This window comes from Monodelphis domestica, chromosome 5 (assembly GCF_027887165.1).
Source record: "Monodelphis domestica isolate mMonDom1 chromosome 5, mMonDom1.pri, whole genome shotgun sequence".
In the NCBI taxonomy this organism is placed as follows: domain Eukaryota; kingdom Metazoa; phylum Chordata; class Mammalia; order Didelphimorphia; family Didelphidae; genus Monodelphis; species Monodelphis domestica.
The window spans coordinates 287,391,261-287,419,252 of NC_077231.1; the positions used below are offsets into that span (position 1 = coordinate 287,391,261).

The 27,992-nt window shown below is 39.6% G+C and overlaps 1 protein-coding gene across 1 annotated transcript in view; it reads right to left on the reverse strand.

Moving 5' to 3' along the window:
* Positions 1-26,557, reverse strand: part of COL6A6 (collagen type VI alpha 6 chain) — a 157,307-nt gene extending 130,750 nt beyond the window's left edge. The window contains exon 1 of the mRNA XM_056800677.1: positions 26,282-26,557. The gene's annotated coding sequence lies outside the window, so the exon portion shown is untranslated. The remainder of the gene's footprint in view (positions 1-26,281) is intronic.
* Between the last annotated feature and the right edge of the window lie 1,435 nt (positions 26,558-27,992).

The following is a 27,992-nucleotide window of genomic DNA, read 5'->3' on the forward strand; positions in this document are numbered from 1 at the left end:
CTAACTTCCCTGGCTGCCTTCCCACAGATCAGGCACAGAGAAGGCCACTTCAGGGAAGTCTCCTGGAACCCTCAAACAATATAATCCTGCCTTTTCTGCAAACCAGACTTGCCCAGATCTGAATCACCATCTCTAAGGAAATCGCACTTCTGACAATCTCCACCAATCAAACTCTACCAGAAACAGACTTTGTTCTGCTCATTTCCATGAAGAGTCAGGGTGCCAAAGAGTCCGAAGTCTAGTCCAAAGAGCTAGAATTTGAATCAGCAACAGCAGGGTTTAAAACCACCTGGAACTCTGTCTGTGTGACTTGGGGCAAATTAGCTTCCTCATCTATAAAATGGGCATACAAACAGTACTTATCTGAAAGTGAAGATCAAATGAGATAAGATATGCAAAGTGCTCTGCAAACCTTAAAGCATTATATAAAGAAGAGTTGCTCTTGTTCCTTAGATCTCCCTACTACAAGTCAACAGGCATGCTCACATGGGCACTGCAAGATAGCCCAGCTGTAGGTGGCTGGCCCTACCCATGGTGCTGACCAAGTCAGTTTGTTACACTGTCATTATTCTTGGACATCTGAGAAAGACTTTTTGGCAGGCCACATGACCTCTAGGATCCCTCCAGATCAAAATCTATGATCCTATGACCTCTCTGCCCCTCTGTAGACTGCGCAAATTGGATTTGAGAATTTCTAAGATATTTTCCAAATAAAATAATTATAAAATAATCATCATGGCTGGCACTTAATAGAACTCTAAGATTTGCAAAGCACTTTACGAGTTACTTTGTTGGATATTCATAATAACCCTGTGAAGTAGATGCAACTCTTATCCCCATTTTATAGATGAAGAAACTGAGGCAGATAATCATTAAGTGCCTGGTCCAGAGTCACTCAGCTGAATTAGGCAGAATTTGAGCCCAGGTCCTGACTTCCAGACCAACACCCTATCTGCAGTGGTACCTAATTGTTCTTTAGGCATTTCAGTCATGACACCTTTTGGGGGATTTTCTTGGCAGAGGTACTGGAGTGGTTTGGCATTTCCTTCTCCATCTCATTTGACAGATAAAGAAACCGGCAAACAAGGTTAAGTAACTTACCCAGGGTCACATAGTAAGAATCTGAGACTGGATTTGAACTCAAGAAAATGAATCTTCTTGACTCTTCTTGACTCCAGACCTGCCACTCTAGTCACTGAGCCTCCTAGCTGTCCCTGTGCCACACAGTGGCTTTCACTAATTGCTAGCTGTAGAATAAGGAAGTAGAATGGAATGATAATCTCTGGGACCTCTAAAAATCTGAAATTCTGACTCAAATGCATGAGAATCGCAGAGAAAAAAATATGAATGATTCATCGAAGAGTACATACACGTACAAATGGTCTGGGAGAGTCATAGTAAGAGATCCATCCCCTTATAATACAATAACTAGGCATTTTACAGATTGTAAAAGGCTTTACTTGCATGATCTTGTGTAAGACTGCCAATGACCCAGTGCTGAAAAAGGTACTATAGAATATTGCTGACTCCATTTTATAGATGAGGAGACTGAGACTCAGGGTCACAGATCTGGCAAGTATTAAAAGCATGATCTGAGTTGGATGTTCTTCACCAGCAGACTAGCATTTTCTGTTACTACACTTGCCACCACTGTGAAATAGTGCCAAGTGGGAAAAAAGGTTGGCACAAACATGTGGAAGGTTGAAACTTTTTTAAGTGCTGCATACCTCTGCTATATTGAGACCGAATTGTTTCCTAAGATCACAGATGCTGAGCAAAAAGGGATCTTAAAGGTCACCTCATTTTTTGGATGAGAAAATTGAGGTCCAAAAGAAACTTGGTCAAGGTCACAAAGATGGTAAGTAGAAGAACTAGGATATACAAAAACCCAGGTCCTTTGCCCCCAAAATCCCGTGTTCTTTCCATTACAGTTGCCTAACAGAAAGAAGAAAGAAGACTATGCTTTAATGGCCGTTCCACCCACCTCCCACCCCATGCAGCCATTATCTCAGTGGGAAAGAGTACTAAAGAAACACTCATTAAGAAAAGAACTCAGGGGCAGCTAAGTGGCTGAGTGGACAGAGAGCCAGGCCTGGAGATGGGAAGTCCTGGGTTAAAATATGACTTCAGATATGCCCTAGCTGTGTGACCCTGGGCAAGTCACTTAACCTCAATTGCCCAGCTCTTCCGACTCTTCTGCCTCAGAATCAATGCTTAGTATTGATTCTAAGACAGAAGGAAAGGTGTTTGTTTTCTTTTAAAAGTAATTTCAAGAAAGGAATAGTCAGTGTTGGAGGAGTTATGGAAAAGATAGATGCACTAATGCACTGGTTGGTGGAGCTATGAACTGACACCACCATTTTGTAGACTAAATTTTTTGGAACTATGCAAATAAAGTGTCTAAAATATCCATGCTCTTTGACCTAGAGATTCCACTGCTAGAGACATACCCCATGGAAGTCACAGATAAAAAGAAAGTCCTCCAGTACTCCGAATATTTATAGCAAGCACTTTTTGTGATTGAAAAGACCTGGAAGTAAAAGGGATCCCCATCAACTAGGTAAAGGCTGGGGAAAAAAAAACCATGGCTACATAAACATAATAGAGCATTGCTGTCTATAAGAAATGACAACGATGAATATAGAGAAGCATGGAAAAATTTTTATGAATTGATGCAAAGTGAAGGAAGCAATGCCAAGAAAAACAATGTAAAATGGCAACAATGTAAATGGCAAGAACTACCAAAAAACATAAAAAGTGAATGTTGCAACATTACAAAACACAAGCTTGGTCCCAATGAAGGAATATGAGAATGTGCATCCTCTATTCCTTTGCAGAGTTTGGGGGTCCACAAGTAGGTACTGTCAGATTTTTTGAACACATTGCTTAATTTAGCTTTTCCTCTTTTTTTCTTAATTTGTTGTTTGCACATGGGAAGGCTCTTTGGGAAGAGGGAAGGAAGAGAATTAGGGGCAAATTAAACATTTTATTTTTTAAAAAGACCAACAGATCCACTAAAATGAATTTTATCTTCACTGCATTATCACCCCTTCTCCTTAGCCAGGAGTTTCAGGAAAAGATGAATTTAATATTCAGTGCTCTAAGCCAACTAGATTGCAAAGCCCATGAAGGAAGGGACTAGAACTTATAATTTTGTTTGCTAATTTTTCAGTCAGGTCTGACTTTTCCTAAACCATTTTAGGATTCTCTTGACAAAGAAACTAGAATGATTTGTCGTTTCCTTCTCCAGTTCATTTTATAAATGAGGAAACAAAGGCAAATAGAGTTAAATGACTTGTTCAGGGTCATGTCACTAGTGTCAAAGGTCAGATTTGAACTCACAAAGATGAATCTTCCCTACACCAGGCCTGGTATTCTTTATATTACGTCACTTAGCTCTCCAGTGTTAATAATAGCTAAGAAGTAAAAAGCACTTTCCAGTTTACAAAGAGTTATATATATATATATATATATATATATATATATATATATATAAAACTCCCACAGAAGAGATGGAGCCTTCAAGCTTTCTCCTTCTTGAGCCAACAGATTGCAGTTTATGTGTTGACCATCCTAGGGCTGCTCTATGTTTGCATTTGACAAAAGCCATAATCTGGGCAGCCATAGTGATACAATATAAAAATTGAGGCAGCCAATGAGGGCTGGACATGACGTGTTGGGCTGACCTATGACTTGGATCACTGGAAAGAATTTGTTCATTTTAACTTAAAAGAAAACATTCCTCTTTTCAATTATTTTCCTTTTTAAACCATTTTTAATTAATTGTTTCATTTTTAAAACCCTGACCATCCATTTTAGAACCAATACCATGTATTGGTTCCAAGGCAAAATAATGGCAAGAACTGGGCAATGTGTGTTAAGTGACTTGTCCAGGGTCATCCAGCTAGGAAGTATCTGAAGTCCATTTTCGATTATTTTCTGCAGGATCCCTTTGACCTCACAAGGGCTGTCTTACAACTCCTCTGAACCTCTGTGGTGGCTACTATAGTAGCATTTATTAAATACCTACAATGTGTCAGGGACTGCCTTAGGGTTACAAGAGTGAGATAGCCCCAACTCTCAAAGGACTCATGCTCTCCCTGCTTATTGACCGCTCACACCATCATATGATTTGGAGTTAGGCAGGAGCTAAGAGGTGTGATAGAGACATGAAGAGAGAGAGGTTTTGCGGGACGTGTGGACCAAGATGCAAGAACCAGGGTTCCAATGGAATGTTCCCGGTTGGTGGCAGTTGGGGGTTTGCTGGCCACACAGAGGAGAAACTGGGCTTTTGGTCTCTGTGTCTCTGACTGGAAGTCACACTCTTTCTCCCTGGAGGTTTGAAGCTGGCTGAGAGACTTTTGTGAGGCTGACTTGGTTTGGGGGTTTCTCTGGCTCTGAGCAGTTGAAGTTGACACTGAGAAGAGGAACTTGGCTTTTGGGACTTGTCTCTGGCTCTCTGGCTCTGAGCAGTGGAAGCTGACCAGGGGAGAAGCTTTTGAGTTGGTGGTCTATTTGAGGGTTGAGCTGGCCAGGAGAAAAACAGAGATTTTGAACTTTGTTTTTCTCTGGGGTTGAAGCTGAGAAAGGAGAGCAGCCAGGCTGAATTTGTGAAGAAGAAAGAAGATTTTGAACTGCTGTTGTCCTCCATCTCCCTAACTGTCTCAGAGTCACAGTTTGTGACTGGAATACTTTCTCAACCCCCCCCTAAAATTATCCTTATAATTTAGGGAAATCCTCATCCCTCTTACCTCAGTTTCCCATCCTGTTATCCCAGTAAACCCCATTGACTGAGAAAGCAACTAGAGTATCTTTATAGTTCACTCAAGAGGGAGGGAAGAAGCAAAGGCTTCAAGAAGTATTGGGAGGTGGGGGAGGCAAGGGAGGAGAGGGTTGGAAAAGGGAAGGAGTGAAGGGGGAGAAGGTTAGGAAATAGATTGATCCATCAGCAATCAGTAGGGATCAATAGGCAGAACCCCAGAGCAAACTCCAGGGCATTCCTTTATCAGTAGTTCCCCTGGGTACCAGTATCCCCGTGTAGTGGCATCCCTCAGCATTTCTCATTCCTACATCCATTGCCAATAAGCAGGTTTAGGTTCCTGTAGCAGCAGCTCTCTCTGATCAGAAGCCAGAGGACAGCAGTCATTGCAAGAAGAAACAGTTCCCCTTAGTTTATCTTTCTCTATTTCAATCAGTAGTAGTTTCCATTCAGTTTACTTTCTCTATTACAGAGGTCGTCTGGGAGCTAGGTAGCACAGTGGACAGTGTGCTGGACCTGAATAGCTAGCTAACTGGGAGGGCAATGGGCCTCACAGATGGGACAGAAGCTACTTGGAATTGTTGGTACAGTGGACAGAGCACTAGGGTGCAGAGTCAGGAAGACTTGAGTTCAAATTTGACCCTCAGATATTTACTAGCTGTGTGAACTTGGGCAAGACACTTGACCACTGCCTGCCTCAGTTTCATTATCTATAAAACGAGGATATTCATTAATAGCATTCATCTCCCAGGGTTATGCTGAATAATTGAAGTATTAAATGTGATAATATCCCAAAATACTTACTGTATAGGGAAACTAGGCAGTTCAGTAGAGAGAGAGCCAGTCCTAGTAATGAGGGGTCTGGGTTCAAAGTAGACCTCAGACACTTCCTAGCTGTGTGACCCTGGACAAGTCACTTAAACTCAATTGCTTAGCTCTTACCACTCTTCTGCCTTGGAATCAATATTTAATCTACTAAGTCTACTGCTCTACCCCCTGCACCACCCAGCTGTTTGTGGGTAAAGTAGTAAGGGATACGCTACTGTAATACTTAGTACTGATTCTAAGACAGAAGGTCATGGTTTAAGAAAAATAAAATAAAATAACTTTTAACAGTGCCTGGCACACAGTAGGCATTTCAGAAATGTTGTTTTAAATCCATTTACTGTATGAATTTTGGACAATTTGCTTTATCACTCTTGAACACAAAATCTTAGCCTATAAAATAAGGGGGAGGGAGGGCTAAATGACCTCTGAGGCCACTCTCACCTCTGAATATAAATAAGCTATTTAATTGTAGACTGGCAAGGCTTTATGGGAACAGGAGCACTACCTGGTCTTGGGTGTGAATGGCTCAAACAAGGATGGCCTTTGAAGTGAGGACATGGAACAGTGAAAGCACAAATGGTGAGGATCTGACTGAAGCAGGGTGAAGACAGTGGGAGGGGGAAAGGAGGATGTGCTTTTATTAAGGTAGCATCCCCATTTAACAGCTGAAGAAACCGAGGCAGAGATGAAGTGTTTTGCTCAGGGTCACACAACTAGAAAATGTTGGAGGGAGGCTTTGAATGCAGGTCTTACTGCTCTACCCCCTGCATGACCCAGCTCTTTGTTAGTGAGTAGTGAGGGATATGCTGGAATTCACAACTTAGAAGTTACAAGTTGATGTAATTGGGAGCCATCACATGTTTTTGAGCATGTGAGCAACATGAAAAAAGAATATATCTGGAAGTGCCATCTAGTCACAGCCTGAAGGACAGATCCAGAACCACCCAGACTGGACGTGGGGGTGAAGAGTTGGTTGGGGTTTTGATTAAATTGTTTATCTCAGTTTCTACTGAGGCAAGACCTCACCAACACTTCAATGGTTTGTAATTGGGGTATATAAGTATGTTTATTGCTTCCAACACTGCAAATAGCAACCCCTTCCCATGCCTTTTTTCCCCTTAAACCCTTATCTTCTGTCTTAGAATCAATGCTAAGTACTGGTTCTGAGAAGAAGAGTAGTAACAGCTAAGACATTTGGGGTTAAGTGACTTGCCCAAGATCACACAGCTAGGAAGTGTCCAAGGTTAGATTTGAACCCAGGACTTCCCATCTCAGATCTACTTCTCTATCCACTGAACCACCTAAGTTGTCCCCCTCTCCATGCCTTTGACACACTATCATGCTGTCTCTATCACAGTAGACAAGGATCTTATAAACAAACATCTGAGTAAAAAGTTTAAAAATTCTAATCACCCAGATGTTGCCAGAATGTTGGCACAGCCTCTGTGTTTTTTGGAAATGTGATATGTTTTATATTTGTTGTGGATCATGAGAGCCTAGAGCTGGAAAAGACCCTGGCAAATATTTGGTCCAGGAGTCCTCAACTAGTGCTCTCGGCTCCATGGATAGATTATTGGGGGGGGGGATCTGTGCCAGGGAAAATAATTATACTTTCTTTTTACTAAGTTATAATGGAAAATTAGCATTTCCTCAGCCTGCCAAGGGGGCTCATGACACATAGAAAAATTAAGAACCCCTGATCTGGTCCAACCCTCTCATTTTTTAGATATGGAAAAATGAGGCCCAGAACCACAGAATTTTTTCCAACATTAGGTGGAGAGGTGTCCTCTTTCTCCTTCATATTAATCATCCCATTGTTGGAGAGTTCTTTTTTTCTATTTATCAGGTAGTATTTTCAATAGGAAACTCCAAGGATAAAATTTGAGGGTGAGAAAAGGGCGTTTGGCCCATTTCTTACAATGCATAAAGATTATGTTTGGATGCAGAAAGTGTGGGCTCAGGAAACAGAGTTAGAAACGTATTCTATGCTTTTAATTGCCATCTTGGGCATATTCTTTTTCAAAGAGAATAAGCCCACTTGGCAGTTTTGATCCTTATAGCTGATATTTTCAATTTTGTTGATTTTACAAAGAAAGTGATATTTCCCCTATCAGTATAGCATTCTAATGATGAACTTTCAATGATGTCCTCTCACTAGAATCTTGATTTTAGAAAACTGTTTCTATAAGGCTTTTTATTGGGCTACACTTGGAAGGACGATGGTCTCCATCTTTTCAGATCTAATCTTATTTCAGATTTTGTTTGGGAATAGCATACTGGGGGCTAAGATGGTGGAATAAAGGACTCTCTGACCCCCTGGATTCCTACACCCATATAAAAAAGAAAACAAATTGCCTCAAAACAAAGGAAAAAGTAGGAGGAACACATCTCACTGGGGTAAAAATAGAGAGTAGCTCAGGCAGCACAGTAGAACTCAGACCTGCCCAACATGCTATCACTCTGCCAGAGGCAAAAAAAGCTGCAGAACAGGAATGAGCCTAGTCTGAGTCACCTGACACAGGTATAGAAGAGGGGAGGAAATGTACAAATGTTCTCATGGCAGCAGAGTGCACGAGGCAATAAGGGAGCAGAGTTGGGGATTGGCTGAACTTCAGAAAACTACACACTCCCATGGGGTTACAAAATGCCTGAGGAAGCAGAGGCCAAAGCGAGGACCAGCCCAGCCCACAAAACTGGGGAATTGATAACACAGAATCTAGTTGAACAAAAGAGCTGCAAGTCTCCCCAGAGCAAGCTAGAAGAGCTACCTCCTTGAAAGATGACACCACGAGAAACAAAGGCAGCTGTACCCAAGTACCAGAGAAGAGTACGCTGCAAGCTTCAAGCAGTGCATATTTTTTCTACTCCACGAACAGAAAAGAACCTCCACAGAGAGACAAGGAATTGGGGAGAAAGAAAAGAAGGGAAAGGGAAAGAAAGAAGAGAAAGAAAGAACCCCGATCTTAGAAAGTTACATTAGAGACAGGGAAGACCAAAATAAAAACTAAGAAAAGGGCAATGATGCCAAAAAGGAAACATATAAAGCCTCAAATGAAAGTGTGAAAGGATGTCAGGCCCCAAAAGAACCCTTGGAAGAACTTGAAAAGAAGTTAAAACACCAAAAATAATAAGATGATTGATAAAATAAAAACTCAACAGCTGGGGAAAATTAACTGCCTAAGTCAACTCAAAAACTAGAAATGGATGAACAAAATACATTGAAGAAAACAATTTCCTAAAGAATAGAATGGACCAAATGGAAATGGAGGCAAAAAACAAGCAAACACTGAAGAAGACAACGCTTTAATAAGTAGGATTGGGTCAAATGGAAAATAAAACACAAAAACTCAAAGAAGAAAATAGATTCCTAAAAGTCAGAATTGGACAAATAGAAGCTGATCAATCCATAGGGCATCAGAGAACAATATGACAAAAAAAAAACTTTTTTTAATAAAAAAAAAAAATAGAAGAAAACCTAAAACACCTTACTGGAAAAACAACTGATCTGGAAAATAGATCCAGAAGAGATAATCTAAGAATTATTGAATACCTGAAGGCCACAATTTTTAAAAAGCTATGAAACTATATTAAAAGAAATCAGAGTAAACTGCCCTGATATCCTTGAACAATAGGGAAAAAAAGAAATTGAGGGAATCCACTGATCACCTTCTGAAAGAAACCCTAACCCACAAATATCCAAGGTCTATTATAGCCAAATTCTAGAACTCTCAGATGAAGAAAAAGTACTACAAATATCCAGAAGGAAAATAATTGATGTTTTGTTATTTGCAGATTCCCTGATCATTCAGTTTTTTACTTTGACACTAGTCCTGATTTATAATACTATAAAGAGCTAGTACTTTTTAAAATCCTTAACTTCCATTTTAGAATCAATACTGTGTATTGGTTCAAGGCAGAAGAGTGGTAAGGGTATTTGCTATGGGGGTTAAGTGACTTTCCCAAGGTCACAGAGCCAGGAAGTGTCTGAGGTTAGATTTGAACCTAGGACCTCCTGTCTCTAGACCTGACTATCAACCCACTGAGCTATCCAGATGCCCCAGAGCTAGCATTTTTATAGTCAGTTAGTAGACATTTATTAAGGCAACTACTACTATTAAGGGCCTCTGACATTCAAGTACTCTGATGCTGAGCTCTGGGGATAGAAAGAAAGGCAAATGATGCAAATACCAACAACGGTATGGAAACGGATTTGAATCAAGGACACATGTGATACCCAGTGGAATTGTGCGTCAGCTAGGGGAGGGGTGGTGGGAGGGGGGGAGGGAAGAAAAGAAAATGATCTTTGTTTCCAATGAATAATGTTTGAAAATGACCAAATAAAATTTAAAAAAAGTAAAAAAAAGTAAAAGAGAAAAAAGAAAGAAAGGCAAAAAACAGGCATCTACTCTTGAGGAGTTTAGAGACTAATAAACACTATAGCACTTTCAGATTTGGAAAGCACTGTTCATGTTATTATTTCATTTGTTCTTCACAATTCTGAGGGGGTGGTATGAATATATCCATTTTACACTGGGGAAGGCTCAGGCCAAGTGACTAACCCAGGATCAGAGAGCTAGTGTCAGAAGTAAGATTTGAACTCAGATCTTCATGACTCCCAAGTTTAACACCATTCATCACACCCGGTTCCAGAATTCTTATAATCTAGTCAGAGTAAGAAGCCTTCTGATCTTCCTCCCTACTTCCAATGAGATAAAAATCTCAGTAGAGTTCATTTGTTCCAATTTTCTGAGGTTTTACCTATAGATAAAAATTTAGGATAAGTAATGATGCACAAACGGAATCACAGGATTTAGACTTGGGTGAGTTCTTGCATATTGTCCACTTGAACAGTTTTATTTTAAAGATGAATACACTGAAGGTCGGAAGGGGATGCCAAACACAATATGGTGATCGTAATTTGGTCCTATTATATTACCAACACCCCAGTTTTAGGATACTTCACATGCTTCTTGATACACCCATTCTAGGTTACAATAAATGTTTAATACATAAAAACCATAAAATTAATGGATTGGGAACCATATCAGTTGGAGGAGATTTGAGTGTAAACTGCCTAAGGGCAGTAACTTTTCTTATTTTCATTTATACTTACCTAGTACCTAGCACAGCGTTTTGCATATGATAATTATTTAATAAGCATGTGCTGAATTGAATGATTATTGTGATTTTTGAAACCCTTAAGTTTCACTTTAGAATCAATACTATGTATCGGTTCTAAGGCAGAAGAATGGTAAGGGCCTAAGCAACAGGGGTTAAGTGACTTGCCCAAGGTCATAAAGCTAGGAATTAATTGAATGATTATTAAAGCTATCAATGAGCCATCGTCTTAAGGAAATCCAGTGTGTCTCTGAAATTATCAATCAAGTCTGAACTAATACTAAAGACTCTGGTGCTGCCCTTTGGCACCCAAACTTTCTTGCCTGTGGAGGATGTCTAACTTGCATTCAAATTTAAGTCAAACTGGACATGGATGTATTGGTATACCAGCCATAATGAAGCAATGTAGGAGGCTAGCTACACAATAGAAGAAGCCTGGTAGACTCTTCTTAAGCTCTATTTCATTGTTTGGGGGCTGATTTGAACTGAGGACCTCCTGACTCCAGGGACGAGCTGTAACCATTGTGCTACCAGCTAGCTGCCTGATTAATGACTTAATAGGAAAGACTACATATGATTTTTGAGTCTAGCTTTGCAGAAAATCATGAGAATTGTAATCTATGATTATATCAGCTGAGCTTGGAGAAGAGAAACCAAATCTCCCTCTACAATGGAATAAAAAAAAATAAGATTCTAGTGAATAAAATAAAAAGGAAGGAAGGAATGACACTGGGTTAGTGAAGAGAGGAGGAAAGAGTCTATGGCATTGGAAAAGAAGCAGTGTGGTGTCATGGAAAGACATTTGACTAGAAAAGTTAGTATTCCTGGGTCTCTTTCACTAGCTAAGTGACAATTGTTATAGAATTTCATTTCCCTGCCTCAGTTTCCTCATCTATAAAACAGAGGAAATAGCTGGCCAGATTAAATGAGATACTGCAAGTAAAATTAATTTGAAAAGTAGAAAGTGCCATAGTAAATTAAGGTATATATAACTAACTATGTCAGGCAGAACAGTGGTATGATCAGAGAGACACCAAGTAATTGGAATAAGATGTGGCAAATATTTTTTTTAAAACCCTTACCTTCCATTCTAGAATCAATACTGGGTATTGGTTCTAAGGCAGAAGAGTGGTAAGGTCTAGGAAATGGGGGTTAAGCTACTTGCCCAGGGTCACACAGCTGGGAAGTGTCTGAGGTCTACTTTGAACCCAGGTCCGCCCATCTCCAGGTCTGACTCTCACTCCACAGAGCCACCCAGCTGCCCCGGGTGGCAACTATTTTAATGAGGATAAGAAGGGTAAAAATCCCAAACCAGGTAAAAATAGCAGAGAAGATCGTCAAATGAACTATTGTTTGACTTTACCTCTTAGTGTTTCAGGCAAATATCAGTTGTCAATCAAATAGGAAACTTGGAAATTTGCAGCAAAATTCAAAAGAATGAGGATCCAATTTTACCAGCTGTTCATTAGATGAAATATCTCTATCTATCAAGGATTTAATTAAAAAGGCAACAATCCAAGTATGTGATCATTGTTTGAGAAAGTTACATTTCATGATGTTACTCACATCCAGTGGAACAGAGGAAACTAGTAATTACATTCTCTTCCTTTCCTCTCCATTTAATCAGGGCTTGCTTGCCTCAAGTGAAATTTCTCATGCTCTGGGGGAGAACTGTTTCGAATGGTTAACCCCACATGCAAAAACGATATATGACAGCTGCTCACATCAAAAGAGCTGGGCAACAATCACCACAGCACATAAGTCAAACTGTTCCCTTTGATCTCCCCATGTGTCCTGGGTGTGATACTCAGACTGCTGAACCACCATCCAATCTGACAAGACCAGTGATGTGCACTCAAGGAAGATGGAAGGAAGGATGGGAGGGAAGGAGGGGAGGGAGGAAGGGAAGAAGGGAGGGAGGGAGGAAGGAAGATCACAGGTATCTTGGTAGAAATTCAAAGGTTGATTTCAACAGTAAGTACATGCTTGCCATCTTCAGATCCCTAGATATTATAATGGAAGCTCATTGACTGCTAGGATTTGAAATACATTTCCAGTCCATAAGAGTTTAAAAAAAATTTTGAGCATAGGAGAAAACTTTGGAGTAGTGAGAGCTGTCCAAATGTGGAATGAACTGCTTCCAGAGAGGGTGGGTTCCCCCTTGCTAAGGTTCTTTAAGAGAAAGCTGGGTAGTAGTGAATTTCTACATGCTTAATTATATTTCTATTTCATTTGAATTTTGTTGTTAGGTTTATTTACTTTGTATTGAGATTAGAAGCAGGGTGGCTACATTTCTTGGTTAATGGTGATTAGTTTGCTATCAGTGATACATGTAGCATTTTGTTGTTTTATCATGGAGTAAGCCTATGGATATTGGTAACACTTAAGTGTTCTCCCTGTAATTTGGACTTGCAGTCAGGCACTGAAGAAGTCCTTCTAGGAATGTTTTGCAAAGTGCTAAGTATGTTGTGGGTATTGCTACTGAATTATCAGGGATGCTGAGCTAACCAACCTTGATGTATGTTTAATGCTGTGTTATACAAGTAGAGACACCAAGTCTATCCCAGCTGATTTTGCAAGGATTGCAAAATCCAAGCCCTGGAGAGCAATGAAGCAGCCTCTCTTTAAGGGAGGAAAATTTTATGTTCCAACAGATTGGAATAGTGATTGAGTCTGCAAAAGAAAGGAAAAGAGGAGATGGAGAAGGGGAGAAGGGGGAGAGGAGGGAGAGGAGGAAGAAGAGGAAGTCTGCATAGCCTCATCACTAGTTATAGCTTGAAACAAGAGAAACTCCTCAAGGGCTTGCCAACCTCACATAACTTGAGAGGGGGATACCCCTGTTAGCCCACACAGAAAAGATCTAGTTAATTTGACAGATTCCAGATTTAAGGGAACTGCTGCATCATTGAAAGAGTATAATGCTCTGGTTTTATTAAAAGAATTTTATATTGCCTCGAAAGACAAGAGTAACAGAGAAATGTTTTCACTTAGCAGAACAAAGAAACTCATGAATATGTCAGGTGCCCTACAGTTCAGACTCTTCTCTACAAAAAGATTACCAATATATAGTCCAACAGCTCTGAGTCATGAGTTCCCCAGATATTTCCCTTGTCCCTTGCTGCTAGATTTCTTTGTGTAACCCTTCCCCTACCCATAGACTTTTGTATATACTGTTAGGAAAACATGATCTAGATTTCTGAGTGGACATTAATAGTTTGATTATTTCTGCTCTTGCTCCCTATTGAATAAATGGTATAATTATTCTTGCTTTTGCCTTTTTGTTTAATTAAATATTTCATGTTTTAGAATCAATAGTGTCACTGTGATTATTTTTGTATACATAAAGGGAAGCACACCAGTTGGGGCTTAGGAACTACAGTGGTGAGTAGCAGGAGTATATCCTTCATCCCCATCCCTAGAACTCCAACAGAAACTATGTGGTTGTGTTTGTGGCTATCCCCACTACTGGGAAAATCTCCCAAAGCTGCTAGGGTGAGGGCAGGTTAGGAGAGTGAGCCAGCTCACTGAAAGAGAGAAAATGAGTTCATATACCTCATAGGGGTATTATGCCTGTGATACATCCAGAAGAGAAAACTAAGTCTCATTTAGGTTGACTTGCCCAATATTATACAGGTGGCATTATTCTAATTCAGGTCCTATGATAGATAACTTATTAAATACCTACTGTGTGCCAGGCACTGGTTTTTGTTACTGTTGTTTTTTTTTAACTCCTACCTTCTGTCTTAGTATTGATCCTAAGACAGAAGAGTTAGGTTAGGCAATAGGGGTTAAATGACTCACCCAGGGTCACAAAGCTAGTAAGTAACTGAGGCAAAAGTTGAACCCAGGTTCTCCTTACTCCAGGCCTGGCACTCTATCCAATGTGCTACTTAGCTTCCCCTCCCAGGCACTGTTCTAAGGACACAAATATAAACAAATACAAACAAGATACAGGGACTAAAAGTCAACACATAAAGGGAGCTAAAAGTGGGGTGAGGAACTATATTTCCCTTCCTCTTCTATTCCTCCAAACAAGACTGGTGTCATGAAGATGAAGGAAGACAAAGTAAGCACAATTGGGAATAAAGTGAATATGTTGGGGGACCCTCATTCAATTATCAGTCAGTCCTGGAGACTCACCAATCAGAAGAGCAAGCTCCAGATTGAGGACCATTTTCCCCTGTGGGTAACTAAAATGGGAATACAAATTCGAACATCTTTGGGAAAAGATGGGGTACAGAAGTACTTTAACACCACTTAATTTTCTCCCATCAACAAATAACATTCAAATATTGCCATAGCTATGAACCTCAAAGTCCTCTTCAATTTAGACTCAAATGAGGGATATTTTCATTCAGCCTCTCTTGCCAAACACTCATCAAGTTGTTTTTTGAGAGTTCAATAAATGATTAGTTTACAATATCTGAAGCCAACATTCATGCTTTTACAGAACGACTCTGGCAGAAAATTTCCATCTTTAGTCTACAGCCCAGAACTTAAGGCACTTCATACACATTCCAGCATCACATTAATACCTAAATCATTTTTCAGTTTAAAAGGGCAGAGATAGTATAGAAAAATAAACAACTCCCTCGTGACCCAGGCAGTATGTTTAGGATTATACCCATAATTAGGAACATATCATTCTGCATTTTTCCTGCCTCCCTCACACTCTCCCAATGCCAAATTTAATTCCTTAGAATTTCCTTTTTGCGTTATGAAATATATTAGTTCTTGAAATAATAGACTAATAAAATTAAATGTGGTTAACAAAGATGTGTTTGGCCCAGGCCTGCATAATATGGAGAATTAAACAATTACAGCTATTTGGGTAAATTAGCTCCAAGAGAGATTTAAATGTATAGGAAATTGTTAGAAGGGGGAGGGCTTAAATTATCCAGATCTTTACATTAATTCTTCCCTTTATTTTTTATTTTTTAAAATAAATTTATTTTTATGTATTTTCCAAGTTTACAGGGTTCATGTTGTCTCCCTCCCCTTTTCTCTCCCTTCTCCTGGAGCTGACAAGCAATCCCACTGGGTTATACATGTGTGATCACTCAACACCTATTTCCATATTATTTATTTTTGTAATAGAGTCATCTTTTAAAACCAAAACCCTATATCCTATACCCATATAAGCAAGTGGTAAATCATATGTTTTCTTCTGTGATCTACTCCCACAGTTCTTTTCCCTTTACTCTTAAAACTTTTTATTGATTCTTTTTGTTTATTTTACAATTTTGTCTTTTTTCAATTATCCCAATCTCAATGTAACTCTCCCTGGTAAGAAATTAAAAAGAAAGCAAACACATATTGACATGCTAATTAATTCGGACAGAAAATGCAGCATTGGTTACCCATAGTCCACCATATTTATACCCAGTTGACCGGGGGAGAGCATTGTGTTTTATCATCAGTTCCCTGGAATCAAGTATCATCACGTGAATTTAAATTCCGGTTTTTAGTGTCACTTTGATAGCACTGTTCTGCTCTTTCTACTTTGCTCTGCATCAGTCAGTTCAGAGAAGTTATCCCAAGTTTCTATGAATTCCTTGTATTAACCATATTCAATGGTGTGATAATATTCCATTACTTTCACACCCCACAGTGTATTCAGTCCTTAATTGAAAGGCTATCATTTTGATTCAAGGGTTGCTTTTAGCACCACACACACACACACACACACACACACACACACACACAAAACCACTGTTATGACTATTTCGGTACATGTGCCACCTTTCCATCTGTCTTAGATCTCATTGAGCTATAGTCTAATTAGTGGCATTAGAGGGTGAGAGAGTAGAAACAAATGAATCACTTTTATCACATAATTCAAGTTTTCCAGAACAGTTGGACTGGAACACAGTGCCCCAACGGTGTATTTATGTAGTGTACTTGTTTTCCCATATTGACTATTTCTACCTTTTTTGATCTTTGCCAATTTGCTGGGTGGGAATTTAATCTTCAGAATTGTTTTAATTTTCATTTCTCATTGTTCACAATTGGACACATACATTCATATGGTTCCTTATAGTCTGCATATCTTGTGGGAACTGTCATTCATTCTTTGCTCACTTATCTACTGAGGAATCACTCTTACACATTTGTGTAAACTCCCCATAAATCTTGGAAAGGAGATTTTTTTCTCAAGATATTTGATGCAAAGATTTTCCCCAATTGACAGTTTATCTTGTCCCAATTGCATGGGTTTTTACAAGAACTAACTGCATTTGTTTGTTCAAATACCTAATTTCAAGAAAGTAAAACTTTTTATGATCACTTCAATCCTTTGATTAGGATTCCTCTTCCTTATCGTACCTGTGAAAAGATACATCTTTCTGGCCATCACCTATTTCTTTTATGTGACTTATAATATTTAAATCTGATACCTATTTTTAGCATATGGCATAAGATGCCCATCAAAACTGCTTTTTGGTTTTGTTACATATTTGTGTGTATATATATATATACACACACACACACACACATCTATTTCATTTAAATTTTTAGGACTTGGGGGCATAAAATTAGACATTATAGATTCTAATAATTAAAAAAAAACTATTCTCCATTTATTGGGGGCATTTCCCTTCTTATTTTTTTAATTTGGTCTGTAACCAAATAAATTACTTTCTCAATTTTATTTGTCCTTAAATTCTTTTTTACTTTTATCATTTAAAAGTTTTAGAGTTTTTGATTTTCTCACTAAAAAACTATCTACTCTATTCATTGTTTTCCTGCCTTTTTCTTCTGTTGAGCGATGCCCTTTGATTTTCTTGTACAGACATAAATCTGATGTTTGTTGATGGACTGTTATATTCTGAATCTACATATATGACACATTGATGCTTACTTCCCTTTAAACTCCTGGACAGAAGAATATTAAATTTCAGAATACGTACGGAGATTCTGCCTCTATCATGAGACACACAGACTTTATTTGCTAGTGGATTAGTGAAGAGAGGCAGTATGAGTAATGCAGAGAAGTTAAGCAAGGGGCAGGCCAAACAAGATTCAAATGTATTTGGGAAGTATTTAACAAAATATATAAAAATATAGTAAAAGCTAGATTAATATGTGATTTTCTAAGTCAACAAACCAGTTGCCCTCCCCACTCCTAAGGATTCTTTATCTATGTTTTAGTGGACCTAGTTGTACCTGAGTTTAACACCATTGGTATAAAGTATAAAAAGCTGGCAAGATCTGAGTTTCAGTGTTCCTTTTGCACGTATTCGCAGTGTGACTTTGGGCATATCATATAACATCTCAGTGATCTACGTAACTCTTCAAGTCGTAAACTTTCAGGGTAAGTTTGTGTTTCCCTACACCAATGTTCTAATCTCTATCCCTTTATTCATGAAATAATTTCCAACTTAAATAAAACTTATTAGGTCATTGCTGGAAGACCAGTAATATCTACCGAATTGACTTTCTGTCAGTCTATGTAAAACCCTGAAAATAACTCAAAGCCTCCTCTTCCCTTTTACTCCAGTTTCTTCCTTTCTTCAAGGGTTCAGACCACATACACAAGTTTTAAGACAGAGAGGGCTTTTGTAGGAAGAAGGAAAGATGGATCCAGCAACTATGTTATTTTAAAGTTTTTAAGACCAGAATTTGCTCTCTCCTCTACTTTCGCTTAACTTAATTTGTTGAGAATTGACAAATAATCCTGCGAAAAATTATGAAGAACAAGCCCCAGCCTTTAAAGACCATAAGCAAATGGAAAAATGCCCACATTATCACAGTGCTGTCATCAGGCAAAAATTCTAACAAAGAAATAGTAATACTGGGTCTGGTTTTAATCTTCTATACTTTCAAGATGAACTTGCCCTTGTGAAGACTTTCTGTTGCAAAGTCAAAAGTCTATTGGTGAGATCCATTGGTGAAGAGTAATAAAATTTCAATTTTTGAAAAGAAAAGCCATTTCTCAGGGAGGCAGAAGTGATCACTGGATATTATTTTTAAAAAATTCTTTACAAACCCAAAGGCTTCCAATGAAAAGCAGTTTAACCTTTGCTGAATTTCTTTCTCTAAATCCTTGAAGAGTAGTTATAGAATTTTAGAGTTTGAAGAGCCTTAATGACCACAAGAGTTGTAGGGCATGTTTGAGATAATCTAAAACAAATCCCTAATTTTACAGATAAATAACCCGAGGTACAGGGATGTTAGCCTCACCCAAGATCTAGTATATGCAATAAGCAGCAGATCAGGTCATCTGATCCAAGATCCAGGGCTATTTTAATTATGTGATTCAATTCCAAACTCTTCAATTTTCAGATCGAAAACCTGAGGTCCAGGGAGTTCACCTTGCTTGCCCAAGAACCCCTACATTTCCAGTTCATGGAATGTTCCCACACATCATGCTGACTATGAAGTTTTAGCAAAGTTTTTGTACACTTTGACAAAGTCAAACAAAAGAGTCGAACATGACTGAAATGGCTTGACAACATCATAAATAGTAATAATAAACCAATGCATTTGGAGACAATAATCAAAACATCTAGCCTTCCTCTTTAATTGGGACTTGAGTTTATTTGGATTAGGGCTAGCTAGAGCTGACCCTTACACCACTCTTATTCAAACATGTCTGACTCTTCTTGAACCCATTTGAGTTTTTCTTGGCAAAGATACTGGAGTGGTTTTCCATTTCCTTCTTCAGCTCATTTTTACAGGTAAGAAAATTGAGGCAAACAGGTTTAAGTGACCTGATCAGGGTCACACAGCTAGTGTCTGGGGCCAGATTTAAAATCATGAAGATGAGTCTTCCTAATTCCAGGCCAGGCACTCTGTACCACCTAGGTGCCCCTTATACTCACTAGAAACAAAGTAATTTGCTGAGCAAAAATACAAACTACATTATTGAGTGAAAGAATTAACCCATTCTCTTAAAAGCACATTTGTACCATTATTTCAATTCAATTCCAACATTTATTAAGCACCATCTATATGCAAAGGTTCTGCTGCCTCATTATAGCATAAAGGTGACTGGGAGCATGAGCTGTCAGGTCCTATCAAGCTATAAAGGCTACATGCATGGACTGACAATTCAGTCAATCCATAAACATTTATAAGGCATTTATAATGAATCATGTACTTGGGACTCAAAGATAAAAATTAAACAGTTTTTACCTTCAAGGCAAAGATCTATTCCTTCTATATGGGAAAACCATATGTGCCCATTTTTAAAAAATACAGGATAATCTGGAGAGAAGACATTAGTGCCTGGAGGAAAAGGAAAGGCTCCTCTAATAGGCAGCATTTCCACTCAGCAGGAAGAATTCCAGATGCAAAGGCATGGAGATGGGAGATGGAGTGTGTGTGAGGAAGAAACATAAGTTTGAATGGACTAAAATCATTAAGTATTTATCAGTCAGCTTCTACATAACAGATTCTACACAAGGGATAAAAAATATAATGAATGAAACTATCCCTATTCATGAGGAACTTACAATCGAATGGAAAAAATATGTAAAATTAATAAATATAAAGTAATTAAATTAAAAGTAAGTTGAAAGGAAAGACACTAGCAGGTAAAGGAACCAAGAAAGGCTTCAGGTGTTTGAGTTGTGTTTTGAAGGATGAGAAGAATTCTCTGAAGTGAAGATAAGAAGAGAGAACAGTATAGTCAGTTCAAAAGTAAAAATACCAGGGATGGAATGTTGTGAAGGAAGGATAGAGTGCTGGATCTAGAAGCAGGAAGAGCCACCTTCCAGAGTTAAAATCTAGCCTCAGACACAACCTGTGTGACCCTAGTCAAGTCACTTGGCCTGGTTTGCCTCAGTTTCCCCATCTATAAAATGAGCTGGAGAAGAAAATGGCAAACCACTCCAGTATCTTTGCCAAGAAAATCCCAAATGGGGTTACAAAGAGTTGGATAGGACTGAAAATGACTTAACAAGAGGAAGATACAGTGTGATTGAGTCATAGAGTGTAGGAAGAGGGATGAAGCTAGAAGGATTAGAGTCATGGGGAACAGTGTTTTAAAAGCCACATAAAGGAGTTTATACTGGATTTTGGAGGCAAAGAGGTTTACTGAACAGAGAGAGTGATGTAGTAATTTGTACTTAAGGCTAGCAATGTGAGGGATGGATTGAAGCAGGAAGATTCCTGAAGGAGACCATTTAGGAAGTCATTGTTCTAATTTAGGTAAAAGATAAATGTGCCAGAACCAAGGTGATAGCCACTTTTAATGGAGAGAAGGGGCAGGATTTGAGAGATTGAAGATAAAAATACCAAGATTTGCCAAATTGTTTTATACATGTCTGTCTGTCTGTCTCTCTCTCTCTCTCTCTCTCTCTCTCTCTCTCTCTCTATATATATATATATATATATATATATATATATATATATATATATATATATATATATAAATTTGGGTTTAAAGTGTCATGATAATGCTGAAATTACAAACATGAAGCCTGGAAAAATGGTGGTGACTTTGACAGCAATAGAATGGTGTGAAAGATGGGCAGATTTGTTTAGGGGAAAAGATAACAGCGTCTATTTTGGACATGTTGAGTGTAAGGGGGATCGCTTTGTAACAAGGCTAGAAATTAGGCTGGTATCAAGTGGAATAAGGGGGTTTAAATGCCAAATGGAGATAACTGCATTTAATCCTAGAGGAAAAAAAGAGCCACTTGAGTTTATTAAACAGGATAGCAACATAGTCAGAACTCTGCTTTAGGAATGCCACTCTGGCACTTTGGATGGGGGAAGGGAGAGACTTGAGACAAAAAGACCAATTTGGAGCCTATTATAACAGCTGGGGTAAAAGATGAGGGCCTGAACTAGGGTGGGAGTCATGTGAATTCAGAGAAAAGGACATGTGAGAGATGCTGAATCAGTAGAATGGACAAAACTTTCCAAATATTTGGTTATATGGTCAAGGAAGGGTGAGGAGTTAAGGATGACAAGTTTATGAATCTGAGTGCCTGGAAAGATGATGCTGTCCTTGACAGAAGCAGAAAAAAATTTGGAAGAGCTGAGATTTTGGGGTAAGAAGCAATGTGAATAATTTATATTTTAGACACACTGAATATGAGATGCCTAAGGGATGCCTACCCTGGAAATGTACAATAATGATATTCGTAGCAAGCATTTATATAGTGTTAATGGCTAAAAGAAATAGTCATGTCATGAAAGCCCAGAGAGCAGAGAGTATCCCTGAACAGAAAGCAGTCAACAATTTCAAATACATTGAGAATAGGATTGAGAAAAGACTCATTTGGTCATTTAAAGATTACTGTTAACTTTAGATACACCAATTAAAAGATGAAATCAGAAGTCAGATTTATGAAGGACTGAGAAATGAGAAGTCGAGGCAAAGACTCAACAACAAATACATTTGAGAACAATTTTTTCTAGGTTTTTGGTTGCAAAAGGGAAAAGAGGTACAAGATGATAATTGACTCTGAGGACCTTTTTTTTTAAAGGATACATTTGTTATGTTGATGCCTTGTTACCCTTTTAATCAGTAGAGAATGTGTTAGGAGATAAGAAAAGGACCGAGATCACTATGGAAGCAACTTGTTAAAGGAGGGATCAAAGACCTAGCCTTGAGAAAGTGAAAGGCTATTTCTTTCATTTAGAGTCATTAACTACAAGTGCTGTCCAAGGACCAGGCTAGGTAAATTAGGAGAGGCTTCACCACCTGATGGAGCAACAGATGATGCATTTTTTTCCACCACAGAAATTTGTTAAGATCACACCAATGAAATCACAGATCCTTGAGGCAAGCATGAAACACTGCTAATACCAAATATTTCTTTTCTGAGGGTCCTACTTACATACTTTTATTAATTTACATGTGGTTGTTCATATTTCTCCTCTATTTAACCTAGGTGCCTCAGTTTCCCCAAATGTAAAATGGGTATAATAGTGGTACCTATCTCCCAGATTGTTGTGAGGATCAAATGAGAAAATATTTGTAAAACATTTAGCAGGGTGCCTGACACCCAGTAGGCATGCTTTCTTCTACCTACCACTGCTACTGCTGCTACTGCTACTATTAGTAATGACATTTATTCATGCCCTATCACTGAAGTATGTGATATAATTTTCAGTGATGTGTTGTTATTTAATCATGCCAATCTTGTCCCAGTATTCATGACTCCATTGACCTATGGTCAAGAGGTTTTCTTGGCAAAGACACTGGAGTGATTTGCCAATACCTTCTCTAATGGATAAAGGCAAACAGGTTAAATGACTTGACTTAAGGATCACACAGCCAGTATCTGAGACTGGAATTGAATTCAGGTCTTCTTGACCCAGGCGCCATGCTCTTACCCACTGAGCCAGCTCCCTCAGTGATGTGTGATCCTACATAAAGAAGTTATTTCATAAAATGAAATGCTGATACTAGGTGAAGGGGGGAATGATCAAGAATTTATTAAGTACCTACTATGAGCCAGATACCATGCTAAGTGCTTCATGATTATCCCATTTGATCCTCACGACAGCCCTGGAAGGTGCTATTATTATCCTATATGTAAGGAAACTGAGGTAGAAGTGAAGTGACTTGCTCAAGGTAACATAGCTACTATATGTCTGAGGTCAGTCTTGAACTTAAGTCTTCCTGATTCCAGGTTCAATGTTTTCTACAGTATACCACTTCACTGCCTCTGAGTTCCCTTTGAATTCTGAAACTACAATTCTTTGGCATTTGAACTCCACCCTGAGCAGTATCAATGAGATACTTCTGGTTAGGACTATAGAGAACCATCCAAAGCAACACACCAGAGCATCATGGGATTCTCCCTGAGCAGCAGCAGTGTCCTAACTCATTTGGATAAGCATCATGAATAAAACTGAAGTATGAACTTCATTCACTTCCTGAGATGAAATGCTATTTGAGTTTGCAACAGCATAAACAGCATTTCTTTTTAAATATTCCAAATATTCACACCCTTCTGTCATTTATTTCAGCCTCACCCTCAATTATTCTCAATTCCTGAGATCTTATATGTTTGACTTGTATTTGCGGGCTTAGCAACAATACTACTGTCCCTTTCAAAGGCCACATAACAAAAGGAGTTTCAATCCCAAGGTTCCACCATCATATGGAACACAGGCAGACTTGAGGGGTGCCATTTTCATGACCTACTATTGGGTGAAAAGGTGGACTTGAGGAAATACCTCTCTATCTTTCCATCATGTTCTAATTATCATGGAAAGAAAAAAAAGGGATTGGGAGAAAATGCCAAATTTCCCTTTATAAACAAGAGAAGTATTTAAGCTGGAAACATTTATTCAACAATTTTAGTAAATGTATGCTGTGTGCAAGTCACTTGAGATTTTTAATGTCCAGTAATGTAGCCAATGATACAAATGGCACACTGGCTGGGTAAAGCGTAGCTATAATAACAGTACAGAGGGTCCCCAAAGTCCTAGGGCAGCATTAAGCCATTCAAACTCAAGGTTGCCCTAAGACTTCAGGGAGACCCCAAAATTAAACATTCTCCCAAGAACACTTAAGAAGGCTCTACTGAGGACATGAAACAAACACAAGAAAGTTTCTTTGAAATCTTTTTTTTCTGCCTTTCCACTTGCCACAAAAGAATCATCTTTTTATTAATGTTCTGTTCCTCTGATCAGTAACAGAGGCTATCTTCTGACAAATGCCATGGCAGTATTTGCCCTATATCATTTAAGCTTTTTGTGTTATGGACCTCATGGGCCCTCTGGTGAAGCCTTCTCAGAATGTTTTTAAAAGCAAAAAAATAAAATATACACATTACATTGTAAGAGAGTTAATAAAAAAAATTAAGCTCAGAAGAGGCAGCTGGGTAGTTCAATGGATAAGAGCCATACCTAGGGATGAGAGGTCCTAGGTTCAAATCTGATCTCAGATAATTTCCAGCTGTGTGACCCTGGACAAGTCATTTCACCCCGTTGCCTAGCCCTTACTACTCTTCCAATACACAGTATTGATTCCAAGAGAGAAGACAAGATTAAAAAAAAATAACAACAATAGAATAAATAAAAAGCTCAGGGACCCCACATCAAAATCTTGGAAACTCCATCCCTCACTAAAAGTCATATTTTAAATAACAGTTCAGAGAAAAGTTTGTTTCCAATGCAAACAAAAAGTTATTTCTCCAAATATACCTGGATGACAATACTAACAAAACTATCCTCAAGGTTACATTATATTTTAGTCTCCTCTCAGCTGGAATTAATCTAGTCTTAAGCTTGATGTCACATTCCCACTGACTTGTGCAGCACCATCCCCAGTGAAAGATTTAGCACTACCCAGGAAAGCATCAGAATTTCCTTTCTCTCCTAATCTTGAGAATCCAGAAATAAACAATTCAGCAAGGCAAGAACGGGGGGGGGGGGGGGGGGGGGGGGGGAAGACTCAAGAAGATGCCAATAGGATCCAGCATCCCTAATTCATGGGAGAACAGAGAACAAGGATGGGCCCAGTGAAGAGACAAAACCATGGAGTGCTTTTCAACACTCCAGAATGCTGCCCAAACCAGAATAAAATGCAGCTGGGAAATATTTAACAAAATTTATAAAAATTCAGTGAAGTGGAAATAATTTTAAAATGTAGTTTCTAAATCAAAATATTGTTGCAGGGACTCCCAGCTATGATTTAGCTGCCCAATTTCGATGCTACGGTGACACTGCTAGGTCAAATTTCTTAATTCAGTTTTCATTAATTAAACACCTATCACTCTTCTGGGGACATAAAAACAAAACCAAAAAAGATGAGATATGGAGGGGGTGGGGTGGGGAATGAAGTCATTCCTAGGGAAAAGCTAGGTCGAACTTCTGAATTCAACGAACATTATTCTTCTCTTCTGTGTCAAAGTCGCTTGAGATTTTGAATGTCCCGGATGAGGCAGCAGCCAATGATACAAATGGCACACTGGCTGGGCTACCTACTTTGCAAAGGGTAATGTGCTAGGTGTAGAAGTTATTAAAAATAATTATAAATCATTATATATATATATCATTTAAAAAGGAATAAAATAATTTTTAAAAACAGTCCCTGCCTAAAGGAGGTAGCATTCTCCTAGGGGAAAACATGTAGAGTATACAGAGAAGTAAATATAAAATCGATACAAAATATAAGCCACCAGTTAGAGGATAGGGTGTCAGCCTCGCTGGCAAGGGATGAGTTCGAGTCCTGCTACTTATATGTACTGCTGCATCATTTAACTTTTCTTTTTGGGCTCTAGGAAAATATCTAAACCTCTAGGATGCAGAAGAGGTGACAATCTGCATTGGTAGAGGGAGTTTCCTGGGGTGTTATGCCAATGAAAACAAAGGTTTAGTTCAAAAAATTTAAAACAAACAATAAAGGAGGAAATAAATGCAGAGGGGGTAACCAGGGTGGCCTCTGAGGACCCTTCCAGCCTTCATTCTATAATGCCAAACTGACCTAAGCAAGCTTGGGCGGTGGGGAGCTCTGCCCAGGCACAGGTCCCCAGTTCTGGAGGCAGGGGCGCAACTCCAGAGCCTGACAATCACTTTCCACCTGTAACTTGGGCGGATCTTTCTTGCTTTTTTCCTTTTCAGCTCCAGCCCCAGTCTTGGCTCTTGGAGTTAGCCCCACCCATCTACCTTTTTCTTGAAGTCTCCCACTCTGGGCTGCCCTTGGCCACCAGCAAGTCCCCGATGCGCTGGGGAGTAGCGCGCGCGCAAGCAGAGTGCGATGCGGCACTGCGCGCGCTGGACGGGCGCACTGGAGGGTGGCTTTGCTGGAAGCCCACTGGACTGGGCGCGTGTGGCACTCAGGGCCCGGGGCGCAGGCTCCAGGTTCTCCCGCCTGTAGCCGCTATGTGCTGCGCTTCCCGGACTCCCGCCGGCCCGCAGCTATAAAGCGCCTTTTCCCCGCCCCGCCCCGGCGCTGGCTAAACCTCGTGCCAGAACTGCGCGAGGAGCGCAGCCAGAGGTGCAGGGGCGGTGGAAGCCCTGGAGCTGGAATCACCCCACCCGGGCCCCCGCAGCTGGAGCCTCAGCTCGGAGGCGGGGCACGGGTCCCAACCTCTCCTCAGCGCCAAGGGCCTACAGCTGTGTTGCCGAGGACCCAAGAGAGTGGGGACGTTAGATCTCAGGGCTGCAGAATCGATTTCGCATTCTTTTCACGATCTTTCGCGATTTTTTAATTTTTTAATTTTATTTTATTTTTGCTGGGGAGGGGGTTGTTGCATCGTTTTCCAGGGGCACATACCGGCGCTTTCCTGAATTTAACAAGGCTCAGGACTGCTTTAAAGTTTAGGTGGAAAAGCAGTCCCCAGTGCTCCCTGTGCGCCTCCTGAGCTCTGGGAGAGTGTGCACCGATCTCCACCGTTCTATTGATTACAACTCTGGGAATGAGGGTGCAAATTAGGGGCGGAATGAAGATGAGAGGACCTATTAGAGACCCTGCCAGGGAAGGTGAGGGCGAGTCCTCAAGAGAGGGAGAGCGAGAGGGAGAGCAAGCCTACATTTGGAGAGGAGGTGCCAGCAGGCCCCCAGCAGTGAAAGTTGGGACTCAGTCAACTGCTGTTTGCTATCTTTGTGACCTTGAGCAAAGCATTTTGCTTCTCCGAGCTTCAGTTTCTCCATCTGTAAACAAGAGGGTTAAACTAGATGAGTTCCAGGATGCCATCCAGAATGTCTAGAGGACTGGATTAACCTCAGAAGGCACCTAGAATGGGAAACATTCCCCTCGGAAACTCACTATTTTCATCTCTTCCCTTCTACAGAATAGCCAGTGTGGGCCAGTAGAAAGAGCATTAGTTCTGGGATTACAGGAGCTAAATTCAAATCCTGTGGTCGGACAAGTTGCTTAGTCTCCTTGAACTAGGTTTGCTCCTCTGTAAAATGAAGGGGTTAATCTAGATGGGCTTTGAAGTCCCTTCTAGTCCTGGATCTTTGGTCCTCTGGGTATGTGCTCATCTAAACTTTGCTTAAGGTCTATTATTGAAGAGAAGCCTGGGCTTCTGGGTCTGAGATCCTGCAAAGATACTTGGGATGATTATTGCTTACTCATTGGATGCTCAGATTTTTCTCCCAAGAGACACTCAGGACCTTGTTACTTGTTGCAATCATTGGGTTTTCCATTTCAGATTGGAAATATCTAAATTGTTGATTTCTTCTGGTAAATCGTTAGAAATACAATGGAAAACTCCCAACTAAAAGATCACTGAATTGTATTTAGTTCAAAATCTTTGAGTAAAGGAATTTGGAGCTCTGGCCTTCTCATTCAACTGTTTTGGTGATAATAAACAAAATGGCATTTAGCAACAGAGAAGCATACCCCTTTGCTTCCCTCCATGGATTCATGAGG